The sequence below is a fragment of the Magnolia sinica genome, chromosome 11 (genome assembly GCF_029962835.1).
Source record: "Magnolia sinica isolate HGM2019 chromosome 11, MsV1, whole genome shotgun sequence".
Taxonomy (NCBI): domain Eukaryota; kingdom Viridiplantae; phylum Streptophyta; class Magnoliopsida; order Magnoliales; family Magnoliaceae; genus Magnolia; species Magnolia sinica.
This window is the reverse complement of record NC_080583.1, coordinates 5,183,587-5,191,886: the sequence shown is the minus strand read 5'-3', so window position 1 is coordinate 5,191,886 and position 8,300 is coordinate 5,183,587. Positions and strand designations below refer to the sequence as shown.

The window sequence follows — 8,300 nt, the reverse complement described above, 5'->3', positions numbered from 1 at the left end:
GATTGATTGATTGATTGAGGTGACAAGTCGTAGAGATTCTCTCAGAATTCGCACGCGTGGCATTTTTCTTAAACTGAACGCGGGCCCACATCTCCTAGCCAGGGTATCGCCTCGGCGCGCAAGACGTGTCATTAGAACCGCGACAATGGTGTGGTCGATAGGGTACAGGTATCAGGTTGAGTTGAAAAGGGTTGAAAGTGTGTGACTCAGGATTGCACGCAAATGCCAATTATAGGTCGCGGGTCACCGAAATTTGACAAGGAGGATCGCGGGAATCTACGGGATGGTATGAGCTAGGATATAGGCCTTACAAATACTTTCTTTCAGAGATTATATAAAGGTTAGCGACTGTTCGTGCTTAAAGCAACAGTGCTAAATGATCAACTAAGACAGTCAAATCTAGAGCTTTCTTTTGATATCATGCAAGTCCCATCTTTAATTGCCCGTCACTCTCAAAATGTCATATTTGCTAAATGATCCTATCTCAAAGATCGCATGTTTGTACCACCTTTAATTGCCTGTCACTCTTGAAATGTCACATTAGTCTAATGATCCTAACCTAAATATCACATGTTTTGTTGGGATAAACAGCAGAATCACACAGAGATGAATCTAGGATAGCAATCCAAAAGCACCAAGCAAAACGAAGAAGAACACAACAATTTAACTTGGAAAACCCTTTCGGGAAAAAACCATGGCACAAAGCGACAAAAAATCACTATGAAATCAGAAATTACAAAGAGAGAAGGCTTACCCAATTCGAACAACCTCGAATCTCACCCTTGCTACACCCATTTGAAACCCTAGAACTCCTTCTAGAAATCCTTTAGAATACTTTAAGAAGCCTTAGCATGTTTTAGAATTGCCCTAGGAACTCTTATTTATAGATTAAGAAACTTAGCTTTCGCACTGACTTGGAATAATCCGGAAATCGTCTCAAATTTACGCAATCCGCGCACAATCTACGTAACCTCCGACTAGTCGAACCAGAGCTCGGGCTAGTCAAAGGACACTTTGACTGGTCGAACTCGACCTTCGACTGGTCAAATTTCTCGAAAGTTCAAAAATAACTTGTTACTGGATTTTTACCCGAACTTACTCAGGCTAGTCGAGTTTCCTCATATTTAAGACATCTATTAACAACATGTTTGTCCCACCTTTAATTGCTTATCACTCTCGAAATGTCACATTAATCAATTTATCTTATTATATGTTTGTCCCAAATCCATCTATACTTTGGTTTAATAATGTCGCAGCAAATTATCTTCCGGCCAACTTTATTTTTCATGCTCAGACCAAAAACATCAAAATAGCTCATTATCATCCATTTATCTCCACAAATGATCAACTAGCTGATGACCTCACCAAAACCATAATTCAAATTCAAATATAAAAAACTGTACTGTCATTTTTTTATTGTAACCAATATCTCTTATGTAAATTCTCTTTATTATGTATGTGTGTGTGTGTATCGAAATCTCCCCTCATTAAAGTGTGTGAGAGAATTCAAATTTTATTGCTATTTTACATATACACACACATATCATATAGCATCAATCTCCACTCTATATTAAAGTATGTGAGATAATTCAAATTCTTATTACTATTTTACACACATACACACATATCATAATAACTTTGGAGATTTTAGTCATTCAGATATCTTGAAATGAGAAATCTGAAGGTTTTCAACATCCAGCTTCTTGAAATTGCTCTGCTTCCTAATCTTGCCGAACTTCCCCCAGTTATATTCCTTATACTCTGTGGGATTCTCCTGACTGACCAACTCTTCCAGGGGCTTCACCATCACATGGTGTGCAGGGTTGAAGAAGAAAAGAATGGAGAATCTCTCTTTCTCCAAGTTCACGGACACCCGGTTCTCAGCACTTTCATACATGTCATTGCTCCAAACTTGCAGAAAATCTATTGATGAAACATGATACTTTAAAGCAACAACGAAGAATCTATGTTCTTCGACTACCACTTTGTAAATGGTAATCGATTAGTCGCGTGCCAATGTACTCGGACCATCCGATGGATCAAATACCTCTTAGATGGCCCATACATGAAAATAGTACCAATAATGGGAAATCTGTGACATTGGTCTATGAATTTGGGTGTATTTGTTATTAAAAAGTTAATTAGCAGATTTGTGGTTAGGTGGCCCATTAATTGATCAAAATGTATGTTGTTCTTTTGACAATTGTGTTATTTGGATGAACTATTGAATCAAACTGCAGTTCAATTATATTTCATATCCCAACACATTCTATGGTTAGAGTGTGCAAAACCCATTTCAAACTACGTATTTGGATGAACTATTGAATGGAATTGTAAGAACAAACTCAAGGAAGTTGACGCAAGGGAGGACGTGAGGTCGAGCACTGTCTTCCTCAAGAGGATAACTATTCCGAATCCACGGAACTTCTCTGGACTCCTCACAGAGACTTCTCGAATCCACGAGGAAAGAAAGCAGGAAATAGAAAGAAATTCTAATAAATTCGAATTTGATTAATGAATCAATAAAAATGAGTTCACGACCCTTTAAATAGGGGTACCAAGCAATGGGAAAGAAATCAGAATCAAACTACAACTAAAACTCCTAGAATTCCGACTTACTATTTATAGACGGTTGTGATGTCTACTAGTGCGCAAGGTTTTCGGCCAAAAATAGTAAGTGTCCTATTTGGCTTCACCAAACCATTCTCCTAATTATTCTAAGCTCTTTTCACGTTGGGCGCAACTCCTAAAGCCCGACGGATGAAGAGTTATAATCAAACTAAAACTTACTATTTATAGTAAAAATGAAATTAAAGCAGGGAAACAACCGTCGATCTAGTGGTTTTTCACAATTTCGGGCTGCGCAACCCGGCATAGCTGGTTTGGTTGGCTAAAGTAGCTCGTTCTACCCCAAAATCATATATTTTACGTTAGGTACCTCATTCCGGATTGCAAGATACGCCCGATCTAAGGTCGGACGGTTCAGATCACTTTTGTTGTCGACCGGGCCTTTTTTGATCCATCTTGGCCATGAAACTGTCCGCAACCTGCTCTACATCAGTCCCCTCCACTTCAAAAGAACTCGTCCTCGAGTTCTCATCCTGCGCTGGTTCATGATACTCGGTCAGGTCCGCGACATTGAAAGTCCGTGAGATCGCCATGTCATCTGAAAGATCAACAACATAAGCGTTATCATTGATCTTTTATTCTTCAACTTGTTGTACGTTCCGGTTGGAAGTCATTTTTTGTGCAGATGGACCATTACTTGGTCACCCACCTTGAACACTTTTTGTTACCGATGCTTGTCTGCCTACTCCTTATACTTTTCGTTCGAGGTATGTAGCTTGGTTTGTACCTCCGCATGAATGCTCATGATCTTATCAGCCATATGTTCTGCTGCAATGCTCATGCTTGGGAGCTTGGGCAGAAGGACCAAGTCTAGTGTGTGGCGAGGTACTCGTCCGTAAATAACGTAGAATGAAGATTTTCCTGTCGAGCGGTTCACCATGTTGTTGAATGTAAACTCCGCTTGAGACAAAGCCAAATCCCACTGCTTCAGTTTTTCTCCTGAAATACATCGAATGAGGTTTCCCAACGTGCGATTCACAACCTCATTTTGACCGTCAGTCTGTGGGTGGTAGGCGCTGCTGAACTGAAGTCGTGTATCGAATCGAGTCCACAAATTCTGCCAAAAGTAGCTTATAAACTTCGTGTCACGATCAGAAGTAATAGTCTTAGGAACCCCATGTAGCCGCATAATTTCTCTGAAGAATAAATTTGCCACGTATGTTGCATCGAGAGTCTTCTTGCATGGAATAAAGTGCGCCATCTTGGAGAAACGATCTATTACCACAAACACCGAATACATGCCGCGTTGTGTTCGTGGGAGACCAAGCACGAAGTCCATAGATAAATCTTTCCAAGGGCCGTCAGGTATGGGTAACAGGGTGTAGAGGCCCGTACTATGAGATTACCCTTTGGAGGTCTGACAAATATAACAACGTTGGACTGTCTTTCCCACATCACGTACCAATTGTGGCCAGTAATACCGTTCTTCTACAAGAGCTCACGTCTTGTCTTGCCTAAGATGTCCATTGAGGCCACCTCCATGTAGCTCTTGGATTATCTGTTCCCTTAGCGAACTGTTCGGGATGCACAGTCGATTTTTCTTAAAAAGGAACTAGTCTTACATATGTAAGTCACCAGGGTGACCTTTTTGGCACCTAACCTATGCATCCTTGAAGTCGTCGTCATCGGCATATATCTTTGAGACGCTCGAACCCGACAACCTCATTGCTCATAGTGACTAACAAAGTTGCACGTTGACTCATTGCATCAGCTACTTTGTTCTGTTACCCTGACTTGTGTTTTAGTACGAATGTAAATTCCTGTAAAAACGAGATCCATCTAGCATGCACATGGTTAATGTTAGCTTGACTATTAATGAATTTGAGAGCTTGATGGTCCGTGTAAAGTATGAATTCCCTCTGAATCAAATAATGTCGCCAGTGTCGCAGTGCCTGGACCACCGCGTATAACTCGATCTCATATGTAGACCACTTCTTGCGTGCATCGCTAAGTTTCTCACTGTAAAAGGCAACCGGCCTACCTTTTTGAGATAAAACTCTTCCAATTCCGATATATGAGCACACATTCGACTTCAAACAGTTTGTCAAAGTTGGAAAGTACACGAACCGGGGTCGTAGATAATCTGTACTTAATTTCGGCAAAGCTCCTGTCAGCTTCGTCAGTCCACTGAAACTGCCATTTCTTCTTGCAATCTGTGATTGGTAACATAATGGTACTGAAATTTTTCATGAACCGATGATAGAATGTCGCCAGTCCATGAAAAGTTCGCACTTTGTGAATATTTGTGGGAACTAGCCATTCTCTGATTGCCTTCACCTTTTCCTCATCCACTTGAATGCCCGTGGATGTTACGACAAAACTCAGGAACAATAGGCTATCAGTCATGAAGCTGCACTTTTTCAAATTGAGTTACAGTTTATTTTTAGTGAGCACTTGAAGGACCTTCTTAAGGTGTTCCATATGGGTGGTTTCGTCTTTAAAGTATATCAAAATATCATCGAAATAAACCACAATGAACCGTCTAATGAAAGGTTTCAAAACTTGGTTCATCAATCTCATAAATGTGCTAGGCGCATTTGAAAGACCGAAGGGCATGACCATCCATTCGTATAATCCTTCCTTGGTCTTAAAGGTTATTTTCTACTCATCACCCGGCCGTATTCGAATCTGATTGTAGCCGCTCCTTAGGTCCAATTTAGAGAATATTTTTGCACCCTCTAGCATGTCCAGCATATCGTCTAACTGTGGTATAGAAAACCTGTATTTTATGGTGATTTTGTTGATGGCTCAGCTGTCGACACACATGTGCAAACTCCCATCTTTCTTTGGCATTAATAGAGCTGGTACAACACATGAACTCATACTTTCTCGAAAAAGACCCTTACGGATCAACTCCTCTACTTATCCATGCAGAATCTTGCACTCATTTGGACTCATTCGATAATGAGGCCAATTAGGTAAACTGGACCCAGGGACAAAGTCGATATGATGTTGGATATTCCGCATGGGGGGTAACCCATCAGGAAGATCATCGGGCCAAATTTCTTTGAATTCATGTAGCAGGGGCCTTAGTCTTTCAAGGATGATGGTAGGCTCGAGTTCTTTTCCTTTTACAATTAATGCATAGGTCTATCCTGTTTCTTTGGATTCTTCTACGAAGTCCCGTATGGTTAAGAGAAAATGGCCCTCCACTTTAGAAGTTTCATGTGGTCCCTCTAGATCCATAGGGGCCAATATGGTCTTCCGGTCGTCCTTGATGAAGATATATATGTTACCTCGCCCTTTATAAGTGGCGTCACGGTCAGATTGCCAGGGCCGACTGAGTAGTATGTGACATGCTTCCATGTCAACCACATCGCATACTACCTCATCCTTATAATGTCTGCCAATTGAAAATGATATGGTGCACTGTTCAGTTACCTTTATTTCGCTGACCTTTTTTATCCAACCGATTGTATATGGAGAGGGATGACGCTCCGTTTTCAATTATAATTTTTTCACCATGACCTTGGAGACGATGTTCTCGCTGCTCCCACTGTCAATGATCGCGTTACAAACCTTTCGATTCACCGTACACCTAATGTGGAAGATGTTATGCCACTGTGGATGCACTTCTTTTCTTGATGCATATAATAGTCGCCTCACGATGAGCGATTCACCGTGATCTTGTTGAACCCAACTTGAATCATCTGCCTCATCCTCGGTGGTATGCTCCTGTTCTTCAATATCTAAATCTTCATAAGCGTTATCAGCACTACCATCATTGATGGCGAGATTTTTCACTTTTCGCTGGGGACACATATTTGATAGGTGGCCCGGTTGGCCACATCGATAGCAGTTATCGGGCCTTGGCCGAGCATAGGGGTTCGGGATTCTACTTGAACCACCAGCAGTCGATATGCCCCTTTGGGGTCTAGCTTACCCGCTTCTCTCATCTCGGTTCTCAGACGTAGGAGGTTGAGCGCATGCTCCTACGGGCTCTTTTCCTTTGGGCTGTGCAGTTCCCTGGGGCGGACCTGCCACAGGGATCCTTATAGTAGGATAGGTCTGTGTGTTAGGACGTTCAAATTGCACTTCTACCCAAATAGCCAACTTGATCGCGTTATTCATCGTTTAGACAGACTGCATCTGGACCCGATCCTGAATAGCCATACGCAATCCACCGTTGAATCGGGTGACTTGCTACGATTCAGTCTCGACTAAATCGTTACGCGCCGCCAGGCGGTAAAATTCTTCTGTGTATTCTCTCACCGACCGACTACCCTGTCGACAATTTTAGTATTGTTAGAATAATACCTAATCGTAATTGCTAGGGAGGAATCAGACACGTGGTAGCTGCTTCATCCGTTACCAGGTGCGGATTGGTGCTTTCATCTGCCTGGTTTGCGAGAGTTGCAGTTGCTTTCACCAAGCTAAAGCTCCTCCTTTCAACTTGTAAGCCACAAGCTTGACCTTCTTTACTTCAGGATGTCCATATAGTCGAAAAATCGCTCAACTTCAGAAAGCCAATCGAGGAAATCCTCAATGTACAGTTGGCCATTGAAGCTAGGAATATCAACCCGCATCTTGAATTCTTGATCCGTTCGATCTACTCGATTACCTCCATGTCTGGGGTGTTGGAAGATGATGTCGTTGATTTTCTCCTCATTGGAGCCCCCTTCCTCAGGAATGACTCTTGGATGCATTGCTGATACTATCTTGCGATCAGGGCGATTACAAGTTTCAGCAATTGGCGGTGGAGGATTACCATCAGGAATACGGAGTTGCCTTAGGTTTTCCGCCAAGAGATCCGCTATACAGTCGATGGAAGCCTACAGCCCTTGCATGGCTTGCTGATTCTCTCATTACGCTACTTTGAAAGCTGTCATCGTTAAAGGTAAATTCCCTGGAGCACCGCCGATGGGATTGTTGCCTGACCCGTCGTTAGAAGTCATCAATTCGAGGAGAAACCTCGCTTTGATACCAAACTAACGCAGGAGAGAGCACCGTCTTCCTCAAGAGGATAACTATTCCGAATCCACGGAACTTCTCTGGACTCCTCACAGAGACTTCTTGAATCCACGAGGAAAGAAAGCAGGAAATAGAAAGAAATTCTAATAAATTCGAATTTGATTAACGAATCAATAAAAATGAGTTCACAACCCTTTAAATAGGGGTACCAAGCAATGGGAAAGAAATCAGAATCAAACTACAACTAAAACTCCTACAATTCGCGACTTACTATAAATAGTAACTTACTATTTGTAGACAGTCGTGATGTCTACTAGTGCGCAAGGTTTTTAGCTAAAAATAGTAAGTGTTCTATTTGGCTTCACCAAACCGTTCTCCTAATTATTCTAAGCTCTTTTCACGTTGGGCGCAACTCCTAAAGCCCGACGGATGAAGAGTTACAGTCAAACTAAAACTTACTATTTATAGTAAAAACGAAATTAAAGCAGGGAAACGACCGTCGATCCAGGGTTTTTTCGCAATTCTGGGCTGCGCAACCCGGCGTAGTGGGGTCGGTTGGCTAAAGTAGCTCGTTCTACCCTAAAATCATATATTTTACGTCAGGTAACTCATTCCGGATTGCGAGATACGCCCGATTTAAGGTCGAACGGTCCGGATCACTTCTGTCGTCAACCGGGCCTTTTGTGATTCATCTTGGCCATGAAACTGTCCATGACCCGCTCTACATCAGAAGTGGTTTCTCATACTGAGGAACTCTGATG

General features: G+C 42.1%; 1 pseudogene; it reads right to left on the bottom strand.

Annotated features, from left to right (window-relative positions):
• Positions 1-1,550: 1,550 nt before the first annotated feature.
• LOC131218630 (jasmonate-induced oxygenase 2-like) overlaps positions 1,551-8,300 on the bottom strand; it is an 8,959-nt pseudogene continuing 2,209 nt past the window's right edge.